General features: G+C 44.1%; 1 protein-coding gene across 2 annotated transcripts in view; it reads right to left on the bottom strand.

Annotated features, from left to right (window-relative positions):
- KCNE2 (potassium voltage-gated channel subfamily E regulatory subunit 2) overlaps positions 1 to 20,177 on the bottom strand; it is a 179,476-nt gene that overhangs the window by 52,858 nt on the left and 106,441 nt on the right. The window lies entirely within an intron of this gene.

The following is a 20,177-nucleotide window of genomic DNA, read 5'->3' as shown; positions in this document are numbered from 1 at the left end:
TCCTGCTTCTTAACTCAAGGGAAGTGTCTTTAAATTAAGTTTTGAAAATTGTCTCTTAGTACCAGAAGTTTTTCAAAATAGTTTTTAAGTCCTTGTTAAACTTAAAAGGTGTTGTTTTGGTTAATTTTTTTGTTTGTTTGTTTGGTTTGAGCCCCGTGTTGAGCTTTTTTCCACATTCAGTTGGATTCCATCTGCCAATGTGCAAATGGGGCTGTTTCCACTTAGGAGATTTTCTCCCATGTGCAGCCTCGAGGCAGAAGTGTCCCAAACTACTACTGATCTCTTCAGGCAGCTTATGCAACACGGAGAGTCAGGCTCCAAGTTAGAAGGGTGAAGCTGTTGGGGCCGGAAGGGAACCAACACTCCTCTGGCCCAACATGACTCCGTTCCTTCACCGCGCCTGTCACTGACCCTCCCGGGCAGCTGCAGGAGCACGTTCTTGCCCCTAAAGCCCCGCAGTGTCACATGGGGGAAGTGAGTGTCATCGGCTGACAGCGCTAAATTATGACCTGCGTTGGGCATGGCGGATGCGTGGGTGGGAAAGCTGCCTGCAGGCAGCCTGAGACGAACACACGTGGGCACTTGCCAGAAGCCATACCGGGAGTTTCAGATACAGACAGATCCCGACCGCTTGCAGCTGACTGATGGAGGAGGGAGGGCTGATTGTTCTGGAAGGCTGCTCCATTCCCAGGGGACATGTGTTAGAACAATTCACTCCCCAGGCTCTCAAGAGAACATGTTTATCAGCAGCTACTGCTTGTATTCCAGAATGGCAAGCTGCCTCGGTCGTCTGTCTGTGTGTATCTTAATAGATGTGAGCTCCGACTGTGCACACGCACATAATCGTGCAAGTGTACGCCGGGCGTGTGTGCATCAGTGTATGCCTGCCGATCTGTCTCCTTCTGTGCATTTGTTTTTGCACGTGCTAGTGCGTGCCTGTGTGTGGGTCCTGCTTTTCACTAAGACTCAAGAGAGGCCAGAGGTGGGATCTTCCAGCTTCCCGGCCAGCCTCTCCCTGCTCACTCTGACGCTCCCAGGGGTGCAGATCTCTGTCCAACGCATCAGCTTTCCCAGAAAGGCACCCTGGCCATTCTTGGGGAGGCAGGAAATGCCATATGGCCTGAGTTCTCTTCTTGTTCCCCCTCATCCTTCACAGAAGCGATGTCCCAGGCTTGTGGTCTCGTTTTTTTCTTTTTTTCTTTTTTTTTAATTGATAAGCTTTATTTTTAAGAGAAGTTTTACATTCGCAGCAAAACTGAGCAGAAAGTTCAGAGAATTTTCATAGAGCCCTTGTCCCTACCTATGCACAGCCTCTCCCGTTATCAAATCTGGCACCAGAGCGGCACATTTGTTAGAACCAATGAACCAACGGGGACACATCACTATCACTCAAGGCCCATAATTTACGTTAGGGTTCACTCTTGGTGTTACGCATTCTATGAGTTTTGACAAATGTACATCACAGGTATCCACCATTAGAATATCACACAGAGTAGTTTCGCTGCCCTAAGAATCTTCTGTGCTGTACCCATTCATCTCTCTCCCTGATCCAAGCCCTGGCATCCCCTGCTTTTTTTCCAGTCTCCATAGTTAGGCTTCTCCAGAATGTCATATGGTTGGAATTGTACAGTCCATAGTCTTTTCAGATGGGCTTCTTTCACATAATAATTTGCTGAATTTAATTCTCCTCCCTGTCTTTTCATGGCTTGATAGCTCATTTCTTTTTATTGCTGAATAATATTCCATTGTCCCCTGGACCATAGTTTCTCCAATCCCCGACTGAAGGACATCTTAGTTATTTCCAAGTTTTGGCACTTCTGAATAAAGTTGCTATAAACACTCACGTGCAGGTTTGTGTGTGGACAGAAGTTTTCAACTCATTTGGGTAAACACCAGGAAGCTTGGTTGCTGGATCGTGTGTAAGAAAATGCCAAAGTGTACGGGCTCTTTTTAAACTTAGCATTTCTGCTTGACTTTATTTTCCACAAAACTATTTATTAATATGCAGTAGGCACTTGAAATCCTCATGGGATGGCACTCTTGCTTCTTCCAGAATTCCCCAACTCAAGAATGTGGAAAATTTGTACAGGCTCCTGGCGTCTTCCCGAATCACATTTCCATCGGGAGTTAAGTGCTTCCTGCACATCCTTGCACACCACAATCTAACTGCCTCCCAACTTTTACAAAACGTCGAGCTTTTACTTGGTGGCCATTTTTCACATACACAAAAATAACTTCTTGTTGCTTTATAATTCAAAAGACTTACTCTGTAGCGTTAGTCAAGGAGAGGAGGTCCATACGCTGCCCTAGGACGAGGCTGTCAGTGGGTGGGAGGGTAATCTAGGCACATTCATGAAGCCGAAAGATTTGTCCCCAGTACAAACCCCATGGCGTAGTCGGTTCATATTGATGCCTCAGCAAAAGGACACGTTGCAATCTGATGTGGGCCTTCTGAATCACACAGGGAAACTCAAACCCACAAATGATGAGTCCACAAATTCCATACGGTACCTTTCAAAAAATTTTTATGAAATAGATTCACATTATTAACTTGGTCTAATCTGAGAAACATTTCATTAGTCTGTTCTCAGCTTGCACAGTAGCCTGATGACAGTATAACTCTAAGAATGCAGAGAACAATATAAAAATCACTGATTCATTCATTTAAAAAAGTGTATCGAGGGGCGCCCGGGTGGCTCAGTCGGTTAAGCGTCCGACTTCAGCCCAGGTCACGATCTCGCGGTCCGTGAGTTCGAGCCCCGCGTCGGGCTCCGGGCCGACGGCTCGGAGCCTGGAGCCTGCTTCCGATTCTGTGTCTCCCTCTCTCTCTGCCCCTCCCCCGTTCATGCTCTGTCTCTCTCTGTCTCAAAAATAAAGAAACATCAAAAAACATTGTAAAAAAAATAAAAAAAAAAATAAAAAAATAAAAAGGGTGTCGAGTCCTGGTTCTGTGCATTTCTCCATTTAGAGATGAGGAAGTTGTCTCTGATGTCTCTGGTTATACAGTGACACCACCACTAAACAGCCTGCTTAAAATGCTGGAGATGATATCAATTAAAAAAAAAAAAAATATATATATATATTTAAAGCACAGCTGAACCAGCATCAGAACAAGGCATTCCTAAGAGATCAGAAATCTTGAGAAAGCATGAATCCAGAGAGGAGAACTAATGCTGGAGGCAGTGATTACCTGTGGGGGCGTGGCCATTTCTTGGTGACCTAGCCCAGGCTTTAATGCGTCATGCAGGTACCAGGGACAGGCAGGGTGAGGAGGGGACTGGGAGACCCCTCACATAAAGCCAGGACCGCTAAAGAACAATATGCTGAAGAACTGAACCAGGGCAAAAGAACCTGCCCCTCTGAGGGGCCCTTTGGTTGCAGGAGGAAAGAAAAATGTCTCCCAAGAATTTCTAATAGTGAGCCAAAATTCATACCGCTTGGCTAGCTGTAAAGCCAGCAATTTATTTCACGCGATAACATGTTGGGACTACCCCCGTGCCCCTGAAGGAAGCAAATGTGACACCTCAAAGAATCATCACAGGAAGGATTTTAAGAAATATGAGCTCAGGATCAAAATTCACCAAACTCATGAAAAAGTAAGCCACCATTAATGAAAATCAAGAGAAATCATAAACCATAGAATCAGACCTGCAAAGATTGCAGCTACTGGAAATACCAGCAGAGAATGTGACATCAGTTTATGTAAAAATACTTAAAGAAATAAATAAGGGGATTGAATGTAAGGTGAGGATTAATAGGCATCAAAATACATCAGGCAGGTTTCATACGGAGCCAAAAAGTACTGTCAGAAATGGAAAGTCAGTGTGGATACAGCACAGAGAAACAGGTAAAAAATATAAAAGTGGTTAAGAGGACGAGGAGGAAGGAGGAAGATCTAACTTTACCAGGTGAGAGTTGCATGAATAGGTAACAGGAATGATGTGGAAAAAGCAGGGTTTTAAAAGGTAATAACCATGAATTTCACAGAACCAATGAAAGACATCAACCTTCAGATTCAGAAGGCCTAAAGAACACCAAATCAGATAGTTTAAAAAAAAATCCTCACTTAGGGGCAACTGGGTGGCTCAGGTGGTTAAGTGCCCCACTCGATCTCAGCTGAGGTCTTGATCTCAGGGTCTTGCATTCAAGCCCCACACTGGACTCTGTGTTGGGTATAAAGACTACTTAAAAAAAAAAATCCTCACTTAGATATCTTGGCAGTAAAACTGTGGACCAAGGGTCAGCAGTTTGGCCCATGGACCAAATCCTGCCTGCCACCTACATACAATTTTAAGGGAACACAGCCACGCCATTTGTTTACATATCATTTATGGCTACTTTTGTGCTATAGTAGCAGAGTTGAGTAGTTACAACAGAGACTGTATGGCCCACAAGTCTAGAAATATTTATTAAATGGCCCTTACCTGAAGATGTTTGCCTACCCCTGTTGCAGAACATCAAGGCAAAGAGAATGCATAATGATTATTCATATTTATGGTGAATTGGCAGTATGACTAAGATTTCCTCTTAGATCTCTTGAGCAATAGTTCTCAAACTTGGTCTCAGAACAAGGGCCAGCAGCCTCAGCATCACCTGGGAATTTGTTAAAAGCGTAAACGTCTTTTTTTTTTTTTTTTTAATGGATGGATGATTTTATTTTGCTTACTTCTCTTTCACATCTATATTTTCCACACTTAGTATATTTTACTTTTTAATAAAAAATTGGAAGTTCCTTAAAAATAATGATTCCAAGGATTAAGGTTAACAGAGCATTCCTAAGTGATTAATGAGGAATAAGAAGCCTTTGTTATCTGGTATTGTGGTTACGGTGATGGAAAGCCCAGAATCTCAATGATGAAACTGAAGTCAAACATCCTGCCCACAGTCATCCATACTTGTATGACCACATATCCTGATTTGGGGCTCATAAAATGTGATTACATTACACCCTATGTTATGGGTGCAGAGGTTGTCAAAACCATATAGAAAAAGTGCAAACATCTTGAGCCCACGGTCTTCTGAACAATTCTGATGCACACTGAAGTTTGACTATTGTATTAGCCCAGAGGTTCTCAGCCCTGGCCATCTCTTAGAATTATCTGTGGAGCTTGTAAAAGAAATATGATTGCCTGCCCTTACCCCCAAAGATCCCACCTAACAGGTCTGTAAGGAGCCTGGGCATTGGCCTTTAAAAAACAAATCACCTCCCTCATTCAGGTGAGAACCATTGTGCCTGCCTCATTTGATCACTGGGAAAGTGGGCATGGAGAAAATCTGAAGAACTCCCAAAGCTTTGTCCATGTCATGTATGGTATTCTTGATTGTGCGAACTATATAAGAACAAGGGCCACTTGGGGTGCAGGGGACTGTTTTGCTGACTTATCTGAACCTCTCAAATAAGCCCAAACTAAGTCTTACTTCCCTTTCCTTTATCCCTTCCCCACCCTGTCCACCACCATCTTTCTCCTGGAAGAGGAACTACAAAGGAGTGAAGTAAGGAAATATCAAGCCATTCAAGTGGGTGGAGAAACAAATTTTGTGAACAGTCAGTTTTGTTGTAAACAATTCTGGGATAAGAAGGGTTTGGGTAATGCCCGCTACACCAACAGGGGAAGAAGGAACTGAGCCTTGATGAGTTAAGAAACTTTGACCCGGGTTCCTCTGCATTGCGGGTGCAGGGGATGGGAGCAAGCAGGGGACAGAGGATTCATGCCAAAGTTCTCACAAATGTGGGGTGCTAGAAGGGGAAGGCTGACATCTTCTTTATTCACCCGTGATGACAGTGACCTCTGCTGAAGGACATACTTCCCAGGCATACCTACTGAAAGCCTGCCCAACCTGCACCCACCCGCTTTCCGGTGTCTCAGCACAGATACCTCCCCCAGCAGACAAGGCTACAACCTGAAACCCAGGTGACATCAAATCACTACCGTCTTCTTAGCTTTTAGGTGAAAGGGGCAATTGGGACCAAATGCTTCTTTGGCAGAGGATAATAAAATTCAGGGGGAGAAGAAGAAGGGGCCAGGAAAAGGCTGAGAACACTGCTTCTCAAGCCCTACATGTGCACACAAGCCACCCGGGGATCTTGTTAACCTGCGGATTGGATCTGAATGGATCTGGGTAGAGCCTGAGATTCTGCGTTTCTAACAGTTTCGCAGGTGAATCTGATGCGACTGGTCCTCGGACCACATTTTGAGTGGCAAGAATCTAAGGTTTGCTCCCAGGGCCGGTTCCCTTGAAAACCCTTCCCCACACAGTGTCCAGAGTCCCTGTAGCTTCTAGCTGCTGGCAACAAGAACATGTAGGGGTGGACGTTGAGATACACTCAAGATTGGCCCTCTATAGTTTGCTCAAATGTAGGGACTGACTGATGTTCCCAAGCTTGGCAAAATACCACTTGCCTAAAAAAGAATCCTGGGAGTTTATCGAGTTTCTCACCTAAAATTTCAAAATAACATAATGTGGAACCACCATGAAAACAAGTGGTTTTTATAATAGGGAAGCCCACAAAATGGCCACAGTAATTTACATCTTCATGGTTTATAGGCAAAAAGTCTTCAACTTGAGCTGAGGGAGAAGTAAAATAAATAACTGGGGTTCTTTTACCACTCACCAAGATACTTATGCACTTAAAAGACTGATGCTAGAAACCACATTCTCATCCATTCTGAGTTTCCACCCATTCCCTTGGAGCTGTATCTGGTGGCTGTTATTGTAATGCCACTGTGAATATTTGTTTAAAGCTCACCGCACATTTATGGGGACCAGATTTGGTTCCCCGCAGAAACCTTGCATGAGGCAATTGAGAAAAATAATTGTCATGAGCAAGGTTTGGGCAGCAGGGAGAATGAGAGGGTTGTAGAGAACTAGAACTGGAAGACAGGCAGACCCCCAGGGTCAGAGGACTCCACACAAGGAGTTAAACTCGGGTCCAGGAAGTGAAGAACCCTGAATCCAGAAAGCTGATCTGAATCTGAGTCTTTTTGTCTAAGGCAGAGCTCAGGACAGCTGCAAGAGGTATAGGGGTCATGCAGGGTGAGAGCTCACTGGGACAGGGTTGGGAAATGGGCAGTGTGGGAAATAGGACGAAGAGAAAAGCATTAAGTGAGTAAGAAGCCTCCTGGTACAAACTCCTTCTGATCAGGCAGATGCGGGGACTGGTTCCCAAGGATCACTGATGCCAGGAAAGGCCAGCTGCCAGGTGACCTGTCCCTGGGAAATGAGGTACCTCCTTTGACAACTCCACCAGGAGTCCGTTCTCTCTCCTGACCATCCTGGGCATGGATATGGAGTCTTCTAGGCTGTTCCTCAAGCACTGATTGATACACAAGACCTGACGGGTAAGAAACAGGGGCAGACCGGGTATCTGCCTGGTGGGCTAGACCAAGCAGTAAACATCATGGAGATTTGGCCCCCTGGGGACTGGGAATCCAATTCTGGAAGCTCATTCCCTGGGAGGCTGGAATACAAGCATCTGTGTTCTCACCACTGACCAGGCATTAGATGATTCCAGGGAGCTTTCAAATAAAATCTCAATGCCCTGGCTCATGCCCAGAGATTCCAACTGAATTGGTCTGGGAAGCGTCCCTGGCATTGGTATTTTTTAAACATTCTCTGGGTGATAATAAGGCTCAGTCAAGGCTGAGTTAGAGGAACGTGAACAGGGGAGATAAGCGACTGTCTCTGCCCTTGTCACCCCCCTCTTTCTATGGAAAGGCCTCCTCTGAATGTTTAGTGTTTGACAGTCTGGGTTTTATTCATACTATCTCTTTAAAGAATAACAACCATTGGGTTTATTTATTATTTTTCCACTAAATGACTTTAAAATCCTAATTTTTCCAGAAGCCTTTCAGTTATTTAACAATGACTAATCACTATGTACAAAGCACTGTTCTCCCAGGGAGAGGCACGAAGTGACAGGAGATGACGGGAGGGGGAGGACAAATGTTCAGAGCCCACGCGGGGATGTGTGTTCTCGCCTGCCCACGGCTGGGCCCACCCTCCTCCACAATGCCGCCCCTCTGCCGTTGGCGGATGTCTCCCCTGGGGACCAAGATGCTCGGTAACAGGCCACAGAAGATAGGCTCCATGTGAAGTGTGGATCCAGAGAAGAATCGGAACAACGACGCAAGGAATGTCCTGGGCTTAAGCATCTCCGTGAGATACCATGTCAGGACCTCAGTAGGCTGCCAGCCAATGGGCTTTCCCAGGCATCCTCCCTCGACGTATTTGCTTTTTCTGAGACCACCAAACCCCAATGGAAATATCTGTGAGTTCCATGCTCCACCAGGTGCTTCAGAACCTTGGTCAGAATATGATCGTGCCCACCATGACCTCTCCAGCCGGCAAACCTACGCTCACCATTCCCAGCTCCCTAGGTTCGCGTGAGTCTTCTCCGTGGATAGCCACCGACTCCTAAATCACGTTAAGTGAGATAAGTTAGACAGAGAAAGACAAATACTGTATGATCTCACTTATATGTAGAATCTCAAAGAGGCAAACCTGCAGAAACAGAGTGGAATGGTTGGTACCTGGGGCTGGAGGTGGGGGAAACGGGAGATGTTGGCCAGAGTGCACAAACCTATATCGTTAGACTATGTCTGAGTTCTGGAACTTGAACGTAGAGCATGGTGATTATAGTTAATAATTACATACTTGAAAGTTGCGAAAAGAGGAGGTCTTAAATGTCCTCACCACAAAAATGCAATGCTGATTATGTGCCATGATGGAAGTATTAATGCTGTGGTGGTAATTATTTGCAGTATATCAAGTCGACTCATTGTGCACCTTAAATTTACATGATGCTGTATGCTACTATATCTCAATAAAGCTGGAAATAAATTTTTTATTTTTTATTAAAATTTTTTTTTTACTGTTTATTTTTGAGAGACAGACAGAGAGACAGAGACAGAGAGAGAGAGAGAGCATAAGCGTGAGTAGGGGCAGAGAGAGAGGGAGTCACAGAATCCAAAGCAGGCTCCAGGTTCTGCAATGACAGTGCACAGCCTGACGTGGGGCTTGAATTCACAAACTGTGAGATCATGACCTGAGCCAAAGTCATACATTTAACTGACTGAGCCACCCAGGTGCCCCAAAATATCAGGAAATGTTCTTGAGAATGCTCCTATTTTGTGTTCAATCTCACTGAGTATATCTGCTGTAGTTCTGGCCAAGTCATGAAGTTGGCTAGGCCCTCTACATTTTTGTATGCATCTCTGACTTTTGAGTCAAATGGATATGCATTTTTATATTTTTTTATTAGTGGAATTAAGACATAGTAGGGTTGAAGGAATGGGATTATTCTTTATGTTTTGTATGGTCATAAAACCTCTCATTTTTTAACGGGGAAAGTAGGTATTGGTATTTCTGTTTCAGTAGAAAATCTAGGGTTAGAAAAATTAAATAACTCACCCAAGGTCACAGCTAGTCAATGGAAAAGTTGCAGTTCAACCAATGTTAGTTTTATTATTTATACATTAAGTGAATTTTTCTCTGCTTTGTTCAGAAGTAAGCCAAAATAAATATTTAACTGATATATTTTCTTTTGTTTTTTAATTTTTTTAAAAAGTTTATTTACTGTGAGAGAGACAGAGACAGCGCAAGTAGGGGACAGGCAGAGAAAGAGGGAGAGAGAGAGAGAGAATCCCAAGCAGGCTACGCACTGTCAGCACAGAGTGGGGCTCGAACACGTGAAGCTGTGAGATCATGACCTGAGCTGAAACCAAGAGTCAGAGGTTTAACCAACTGAGCCACCCAGGCGCTCCTGATTTGTTTTCTTTTATATGGAGGGCTGTATTCATTTTGTTAGTCTGTTCTTACTTTTACTAAAAAAAAAAAAAAAAAGTTAAAAAAGTTATTTGGGGAACTAGAACACAAACTCCTGAACCTACCCCCGTGATTGGCTAAATAATGGTCCCTTGATGATGTCCACATCCTCATCCCAGGAAACTATGGGAACAAAAATGTTACCTACATGGTAAAGAGAATTTGCAAATGGGATTACATTAATGATCCTAAGATGGGGAGATTCTCCAAGATAATACCAGTGGGCCCAATATAATCAAAGGGGTCCTAATAAGAGAAAGGCAGAAGGATCAGAATGAGAGAGAGAATATATAAGGGTAGAAGCAGAAAAGGACTGATACAATTTGAAGATGGAGAAGAGGCCATGAACCTAGGAATGTGGGCAGCCCTTGCAAGCTGGAAAAGGGAAAGGAAACAGATTCTCCCCTGGTGCCTCCAGAAGAAATGCAGCCCTACCAACATCTTACATTTAGCCTAGTGAAACTGATTCTGGAGTTTTGAACTCCAGAACTGTAAGGCAATACACTGATGTTGTGTTAAGCCACTGAGTTTGTGATAATTTGTTACAGCAGCGGTAGGAACCTAATACTCCCTGCTTTCTGCACTTCTCTTTTTTTTTTTTTATGTTTATTTTTGAGAGAGAGAGAGAGAGAGAGAGAGAATGCATGTGAGAGGGGGAGGGGCAGAGAGAGAGGTAGACTTAGAATCCCAAGCAGGCTCCAGGCTCTGAGCTGTCAGCACAGAGCTGAACACAGGTCTCGAACCCACGAACTGTGAGATCATGACCTGAGCCGAAGTCAGACGTTTAACCAGCTGAGCCACCCAAGCGCCCCACCGTTGTGGTTCTTGCCCACAGTATTTTGCTTGACGAGCAATGAGCTTGCCATTCTGCCCCAGGCAACCGTTACTTTTAGGTGTGTGATCAGCTCACTTTTCTCCTGTATTTTTTCCCACTGTCCCAGATCCTAAAAACAACCGTCTTGTTGTTTTGGGCTGAAGCCACATAGAGAGGACTAGGATGTTTTCTGGAATTCCTGGCTTTGGGTTGAGCTTAGGGGACCAGGCCAAGTTGTGGGGGGGTCTCAGCACTGGGCGGATGCTTGGGGAAGATCTCTCTCCTCTTCTTCTCCTTCTTCCAAGCCACGCCACTCACCCTGGCTGGCTGAATTATACTTAAGTGTTTGTGCAAAGTTCTGGAAACATAGCCATTCCAGCCACAGAGGTGGCCAGGAGACTTCCCAGATTCTTCCATCCCTCCCCCCATTTCGTACTTTCCATTCATTCATTCAAATGACACTGATTACCTGTCAGGGCCAGATACCGTGCTAGGTAGGCACTGGGAATGAAATGCTGAACAGGCACAGCCAGTCTCTGTATAGCAGGGTGATGGGCAGTGTATTCTTTTTTTTTTTTTTTTTTCAATATATGAAGTTTATTGTCAAATTGGTTTCCATACAACACCCAGTGCTCATCCCAAAAGGTGCCCTCCTCGATACCCATCACCCACCCTCCCCTCCCTCCCACCCCCCATCAACCCTCAGTTTGTTCTCAGTTTTTAACAGTCTCTTATGCTTTGGCTCTCTCTCCCACTCTAACCTCTTTTTTTTTTTTTTTTTTTCCTTCCCTTCCCCCATGGGTTTCTGTTAAGTTTCTCAGGATCCACATAAGAGTGAAACCATATGGTATCTGTCTTTCTCTGTATGGTTTATTTCACTTAGCATCACATTCTCCAGTTCTATCCACGTTGCTACAAAAGGCCATATTTCATTCTTTCTCATTGCCACGTAGTATTCCATTGTGTATATAAACCACAATTTCTTTTTTTTTTAATTTTTTTTTTCAACGTTTTTTATTTATTTTTGGGACAGAGAGAGACAGAGCATGAACGGGGAGGAGCAGAGAGAGAGGGAGACACAGAATCGGAAACAGGCTCCAGGCTCCGAGCCATCAGCCCAGAGCCTGACGCGGGGCTCGAACTCACAGACTGTGAGATCGTGACCTGGCTGAAGTCGGACGCTTAACCAACTGCGCCACCCAGGCGCCCTAAACCACAATTTCTTTATCCATTCATCAGTTGATGGACATTTAGGCTCTTTCCATAATTTGGCTATTGTTGAGAGTGCTGCTATAAACATTGGGGTACAAGTGCCCCTATGCATCAGTACTCCTGTATCCCTTGGGTAAATTCCTAGCAGTGCTATTGCTGGGTCATAGGGTAGGTCTATTTTTAATTTTCTGAGGAACCTCCACACTGCTTTCCAGATCGGCTGCACCATGGGCAGTGTATTCTAACAGAGATGTGGGGTCACAGAGAAGGATGGGCCACTGTACTGACAACTGGATGGAATCAGTCTCTGGGACATTCTCAGAGAGGACAGGGCCCTTGAGCTAGGTCTTGAGGATGAAAAGGGTTCAAGAAACAGGCAAGGAAGAAAATGGAGTGTGCTAGAGACAGCAAGTTCTGCCACTGTAGAGCCTGGACATCAAGGAGTGGCGTGGCCCAACTCAGCAATGAAAATAGATTGGTGTGGCCAGAGCAAAGGGTATACAGGGAAATGGGAACAAGTAGATGGAGAGGGGGTCACAGCCCCTTGGGGTCTAACAGTAATGTGAAGGGCAGAGTTTGTAAAACTGAAGCCTATTTTCCTGAACATTTGAATCGCAAAACTGAGACCCATCAGTTGGATGGGAGGGAATTCTGGAAGCACCTCTTAATGACAGTATTTGTTGGCTGATTTAGCTAATGTAAGTGTTACATGTTAAGACTGGTGTGTCATTGAAGAGGAAAGATGGGGTAGTATTGTGGTTAGACTGTGGGTTTTGGAGTCCCACAGACATAGGCTATGACTTTCCAGCTGCGTAATTTTGGGCCAGAAGATAACTCTCTGAGCTGAAGTTTTCCCAGTGAGGTCCAAAGGTCAAAGTGAAGATTAAATTTAATAATGTATATAGGGACACCCGGGTGGCTCAGTCGGTTGAACTTCCGATTCAGCTCAGGTCATGATCTCACCGTCCGTGAGTTCAGGCCCCGTGTCGGGCTCTGTGCTGACAGCTCCGAGCCTGGAGCCTGTTTCGGATTCTGTGTCTCCCTCTCTCTCTGCCCTTCCCCCGCTCACACTCTGTCTCTCTGTCTCTGGAAAATGAATAAACCTTAAAAAAAACTAAATAATGTGTGTAAAAGGGCTCAGCTCGCTACCAAGAACACAGTCATTGCTCATAAATCACAGTTGTGTATTATCATGCCCCTTAATGTCAATTGAATGTGTCACCCTATTTTCCTACCAAAGAAAGATAAGAGGGAGCCGTCAACAGCTTCAGGCTGGGATTTTAATAAGGAACTGTGAGCAAAATGACAAAAGAGCCAGGAAATACAAATCCCCAGATTATAAAAAGATGCAGGTTGAAAGCATATGGGACTAACTGAAGTATTAGAAGATCCTCAATGAGTTAGGGCAAAGTTTCCAGATCTAGAACGACAGAACTTTCTTTAGCTCTTCTCAGGAAACCAAGAATACAACAGCAGGAACTGGAAGAGAGATGGAGTTATATCATTTTCTCAAAGAATCTTCACTGAGAAAAGGCAGGCGGGGCCGGGGCGGGGAATGGGGAGGAGACAAGACACTTAGTCGCCAGCATGGTGGCATAACTGTCAAGTTCAGTCACCTGTGGAACCTGGGCTCTGTGTTCTTTGAGGGCAGGCCCTTGACTTAGGTGTCTTTGTACCTGCGGTGTCTGCTTAGGTGGCGGAGAACCAATAAATGTTGAATGGGTGGGGACCCCTGAGTGGCTCAGTTAGTTAAGCAACAGACTTTGGCTCAGGTCATGATCTCAGGGTTCGTGAGTTTGAGCCCCGTGTGGAGCTCTGCGCTGACAACTCAGAGCCTGGAGTCTGCTTTGGATTCTGTCTCGGTCTCTCTCTCTTTGTCCCTTCCTCTTTCTCTCTTTCTCTCTCAAAAATAAATAAGCATTAAAAACAATGTTGAATGGGTGAAGGAGGCATTGCTGAGTTTTTCCCCTTAACCACCTCATCTACCAATCCAGGCATTATTCAAATGCTAATTCAGCACAGGTAAAACAGTGGATGGCTTTTTTTTTTTTTTTTTAACTCAAGTTAGATAACATACAGTGTGGTCTTGGCTTCAGGAGTAGAACCCAGTGATTCATCACTTACATGTAACACCCAGTGCACATCCTAAAAAGTACCCTCTTTAATGCCCATCGTTCATCTAGCCCATCCCCCCATCCACCACCCCTCTAGCAACTCTCAGTTTCTTCTCTGTATTTAAGAGTCTCTTATGGTTTGCCTGCCTCTGTTTTTATCTTATTTTTCCTTCCCTTTGCCTATGTTCATCTGTTGGGTTTCTCAAATTCCACATATGAATGTAATCATATGATATCTGTCTTTCTCTGAGGGACTTATTTCGCTTAGCACAATACACTCTAGTTCCAATGGATGGCTTTATTTTTTTATTCTATATTTTATTTTATTTTATTTTATTTTATTTTATTTTTTTGCTCACACATGAACATCGTCTTTAGTTTTCATTTTTTTGAAAACTTGTAAGGATTTAATCTTGGAAAGCACTCATCAGGGCTAGGTCACTTCTAATTTTGCCTGAGATCTAAAATTCTACAATTCATTGAGTTATCCTAATATCATATTACCCTCCTTCTAGTACCCTTCATGACTACATTGGACAAGAGAGACTTGACATACAGAACTAAAACACACACACCATGACTAAGCATGAGACAAAGAAGTAAAAAATGGAAAACATGTAAAGAAATTCCCTTGCTCCATTGGTATACCTTAGTCTGGGCCCAGGTCTTTATTTTTGCCAAGATACAAATTCATTCATTCAACAAAGCATGTAATTGACCATTTTCAAGGTCCAATGGATGTGCAATTTCTTTTTTTTTTTACCCTTTAGTGAGTTTTTTTTCCCCAATGGGTGGCTTTTTTTAAATGACACCTTCTTATCTCGATTTGAACCCCAATCATCATTCGAATTCCTCCAATCACTCAGAAACTGCTATTGCTCGTGACCCTGTGTCACCTGATGAGCGATGCCAGGAAGAGTCATGGTCACATGTTTAGAAGACTTTTAGAAACTGAATGAAGCATTGCCCTTCGTCTCTCATAGAATATGGACCAACAGTGAAGGACACTTAAAAATATATCTTTAATGAGAGAGAGGTGAGTAATATACTTCATTAGTTTTGAAAGACTTAGCTTTATACTTTGTGAAACAACAAAGCCTGTTTTTTAAAAAAGTTTTATTTATTTTTGAGAGAGAGAAATAGAGGAAGCAGGAGAGGGGCTGAAAGAGAGGGGGATACAGGATCCAAAGTAGGCTCTGTACTGTCAGCACAGAGCCCGATGTGGGGCTCGAACTCACGAACCATGAGATCATGACCTGAGCCAGAGTTGGTGCTCAGCTGGCTGAGCCGCCCAGGCACGCCAACAAAGCCCGTCTTTAGAGGCACGGTTTTACTGGCTGGCATGGCTAAAAAAAGTTACTGCTGCAATCTGAGAGAACCAAATGGAAGGTGTGTGTGTCTGTTCGTACTTTACTGTGTCAGGATGCTCACTGTTTCCTCCTTCCCCCCAACCATGACGTCTTTCTTGAAATGGCACTAGTTTTCTTTTAACTGACGTAATAGAATTTTCCTGCAATCTAAACAGAAGGCATTGGCTTTTTAATATTTTAAACCAACAGGTTAAAAGCTCACTGAAATACTACCTCTGGAAGATTTTGGAACAGGTTAAAAAAAAGTTTCCATTATTAAAAAATGTGCAGATAGGAGTTTTTATAGTGAACACATCATTTTCAACAACAATACTACACAGTCCTGGAATATTTCCAAACATCTGTTTTCAAACTGCTTTCTCCATAGCATGATTTACTCTGGAGAATCGGTAACTTTCTTACTCGAAGGTAAAGTATCATCTTTACCTTTAGAGATTATGTTGATTTATTGCTTCAGAAATCTCTGCCAGATAGCAAACCACTGAGAGCCACAGGCTGCAGAAAACCGCCTGAATTTGCAACACTAATCTTATGGTCAAAGCAACCGGATGCCTCCTCTCTAAATTGTACAAATACTTCTAAGTTATTTTATGAAAGATAACCAGTAACCTCTGTGCAATACAAAACATGTTCATAATACTCCCCCTTCCATTACAGAATGGTCCAAAGAACCTCACATATTTTATTTCTTTATTTTTAAATTTTTTAATGTTTTTTTTTTTTGAGAGAGAGAGAGAGAGAGAGCATGCGAGAGTCAGCCTGAGTGGGGGAGGGGCAGAGAGAGAGGGAGACACAGAACCCAAAGCAAGATCCAGGCTCTGAGCTGTCAGCACAGAGCCCCACCCAGGGCTCAAACTCACGAACCTCAAGATCATGACCTGAGTGGAAGTCGGATGCTCAACCCACTGAGCCACCCACACGCGCCCCTTGTCTCTCGTATTTTAAAGCCTTTTTCTGTGCTTTTTAAAGTTTTTATTTATTTGTTTTGACAGAGAGAGAATGAGAGTGAGTGGCAGAGGGGCAGAGAGAGAATCCCAAACAGGCTCCACACTGTCAGTGCAGAGCCCGAGGCGGGGCTTGAACTCACAACCCATGAGATCATGACCATGATCTTAACTGACTGAGCCACCCAGGCGCTCCTGTGTGTGTGTGTGTGTGTGTGTGTGTGTGTGTGTGTTTAACTGCTATATTTTGTTTTGAAAATTAGCTTCATCAGTGTCATCCTCTAAAACTCTTCCTTCAAGGCAGCAACAACCCCTTCCTAGGGCTCGCCTGCCTGTGAAGGAAGTCGTAAATGAAAATCACCTTTGGATCTGTCTCCATAGGGCTCCCCTGGGATTCCTTTTATATGCGGGTCAAATGAGCTGCCTCATCAAGCGTGACACTGATGCTGTCGTCTCCTACAACATTGTTCTGGTTACAGAAGTCACTTCGCATTAACAATATCTTCTCCAGGCCACCTTTCTCTAGACGTTCACGGAGAAAGTCGTCCTGGATGTATTTCATTACTGAGTAGAATTGGGGAATTCTGGAGGCTGAGACATGTTAGAAGCATCTGTACTACAACCCAACTGCAGAGTAAGCCTCCCACACTGTCTAATTTCTCCCGGTACTTATTCCGTTAAATCTTCAGTGATGTTTTCAAGGCACCTTCCAAGTGTGTGTGCCGACAAAGGAACACATTTTCATTTGCTTGCCGGTTTGTGTTCCGGGCATTATTGTTCCGCAGTTGTCCCCACAACGGGAGTCACAAGTGTTTCCTCCATAGTATGTAGCTTTTTTTCCCCATTTACTATTGAATAAGAAAGTGACCATTCAATAAGAAACTTAAATAAGGCTTTAGGGGCTTCCAAATGTTTATCATTAAATTTATTGTGATGTTTGCAAAGCAATGGATTAAGTAAATCGCTCTGAACATTCAAAACAAATTGTAGACATTTACTTGATATTCCAGATAATAAGTTTTTAAATGTTTCGCACATAGTTTTGGCTTCGTACGAGCTTCAGTTGATACCCTGGTTACAATATCCATTTAGCTTGGATTTCACTGTTAATGGTAGATGACGTAATTCCTATTTCAAGCAGTTTTTGTGGGCCTTTCAGATTTGCGGAGGAGGGGGTCACTCATTGCCAGAACTGATTAGATTATCAATGTTTTGCCTCATACTGTGGCCGCCAAAGGGCTTGCATCGGAGGGTCAACCTTGACATTTTTCTAATGGTTCACCACTGCTTTTATCACCAGTATTATCTGCACCCGGCGATTAATCTGGAAGTACACTGAAAGCCACTTGTTCACTTTGTGAGGACCGGTTTCGTTAAAAACAAGATAATATAAGCCATAAAGCCACTTGACTTAGCTCACATGATTTGCATTTGTCAGACCTCCCTGGGCTAAAATGAATGAATGAATGCAGGGCCTGCTGTTAGCCTGCACATACAGGGGAAGTCTACTCTTCCCTCAAGATGACTCTCGCACGTTGGATGGGACACGGGAAGATCCGACACCAGCACCAAATGGAGGCACCAGCGTCATTTCACAGGCTGAATGTCAGCGATGCTGAAGTTCCTTCTTATTATTTTAGATTTTTAAAAAGATGCTCTAATATCCTTCTCCTTGTCCCAATAGATCACCTTGTGCACGCTGGAGTGTGTGTGTGTGTCATGCTTTAGAGACCATCATTCTTAACCCACTTCCCTGATAAATACATAGCAACGTATTAATTATTCATTTCACAAATATAACCTGGATAGCTACCGTCCCACCCCATTTCTTCTCCTTCCTAGCACACAATGCCTAATCTCCTATCTTCCTTATGGCTTCTATGGCCACGAGACTGAGTTTCAGCCAATGGAATGTGTCACTTCCAGGCCCGGGCCATGCAACCCACCCCCCACCCCCGACACCTGCCATCTTTCTCCCTTTATTCTCTGTTACTACATCTGTCATCTGGCTGTCAGTGCCCAGAGCAAAGTTGGAAGCCACATGTTGAAGATGGAGGGGTCTCTTTCCCCCAGAATGACCATGTGGAGCACAGCGCCATTCCCACCACCCATCGTCAACTGAACTTTACAAGATTCAGAAATAAATGTTCATTGTGTCAAGCCACCAATATTTGCGGGGTAGCTATCACAGCAGCCAGTGTTACCTTAAGTAATACCTTCCCTTTGTGTGAGACATTTTGACAGATGTTGTAAGGGTTGCCAAAATAAACAGACATATGGGGTGCCTGAGTGGCTCAGTCAGTTAAGCCTCTGACTCTTGATCTCGGCTCAGGTCATGATCTCACGCATGGTTCGTGGGTTTGAGCCCTCCATCTGGCTCTGCACTGACAGCCCGGAGCCTGCTTGGAATTCTGTCTCTCCCTCTCTCTGCTCCTCCCCGACATGCATGCATTGTCTCTCTCCCTCTCAAAATAAATAAATATATTAAAAAAAAAATTTTTTTTGAAAACCCAGACATATCCCTGACCTCAAGAATATAATAAAGCAGTATGCAAATCATGGTACTGTGAATTAGTCTAGATCACGAGCACCATGGAAGGGGCCCAAATAAAGCACAAGGTGAGTTTAAGCAAAGACAATAACCGCTCCAGTTAGTGTGGCCAGAAAACGTTCCATGGAGGAGGTCACATTTGCACTGGACTTTGGAGCCAAGAGAAGATGGCAGTAAAAAGAGCTACAAGGAGAGAATAAGGGCAGGTGTAAGCCTCCAGGTGGGGCTGGGACTTTGACTATCAAGCTAAGGGGTTTGGACTGTATCCTGCAGGCAGTGAAGAGCCAGTGAGAAATTGTGAGCAGGGGAAGACGCATTCCCAGTGGCACATTAGGGAGATCACTCTGGTAACAAGGAAGAAGGTAGACTAGAGGAAGCACAGGAAGCCCTGTGTGTTTGTGAGACCTTTGAAGAATCAACCACAATTGTGAGCCTAGCATCACAGTTCAGAACTCAAGCTGTGGGGCCAGCAGACCTGCCTGTGAATTCCGACTCTTCCATTTGTCAGCTATACTGACCCTGGGCAAGTTACTTAAGCCTCAGTTTGCCCACTTGAAAAAAGTGGATAATAGCAGGTGCTTCATAACATTGGTGTGAAGAGGGAGCTCATGCATATAAAGCAGGCAGCCTGGTGCACGGCAGATAACAAACCCTTAAGAAACAGCCATCATTATTTCTATGCCCAATGTGACACAGTAAGGGTCTGAACTGGGTTTGTTGCAGTGATAATGGAAAAGAAGGACTGAATGCAAGAGTTACACAAGGAAGGCAGATGAATCAAAAATCACTCCAAAGTTTGGTCTCAGCTGCTTGGGAGAATGGTCTCCCACTGGGAGGATGGGTGGGTTTTGTGAAGTACGGAATAACCGCATTTTTAGACAAGCCAAATTTAAGGTGTGAAGGAAAGCCAAAGACATTTGTAGACAAAGATGAAGAAGGCAGCAGAGAAGGAGAAATTTAAGAAGTAAAATAAATTATTGGAGAAAGATTCCAAATGAGAAAGGAGTAGATGTGACCAAGATGGAGGTTAGGGTCTCATGTGCCGAGAGATGAAGATATACACCCTTCTTGCTTTCTCTGAGATAAAAGAGAATGGGTTGGGGTGGGGGGAGAAGGAAGGAAAGCTTTCAAGAAACCAAGATGCATGGAACAGAAAAGTTGAGGTTGCTGGTGTACATGGCCTTGGTTTTTTCTGAAAACCTGGGGGTGTGGTCATCTGCTCAGATGTCAGTAGGGACAGAGATCTCTGTGCAGAAGCAGTCCCTACTTACCACTCACCTTCTATGAATCTTGTTCACTGAAGATCCGAGCACATAAGACCCTGGGCTCAGTGCTCTGCAGAGAGAA

This window comes from Neofelis nebulosa, chromosome 5, assembly GCF_028018385.1.
Source record: "Neofelis nebulosa isolate mNeoNeb1 chromosome 5, mNeoNeb1.pri, whole genome shotgun sequence".
NCBI lineage: Eukaryota > Metazoa > Chordata > Mammalia > Carnivora > Felidae > Neofelis > Neofelis nebulosa.
This window is presented reverse-complemented; position numbering and strand designations above follow the sequence as displayed.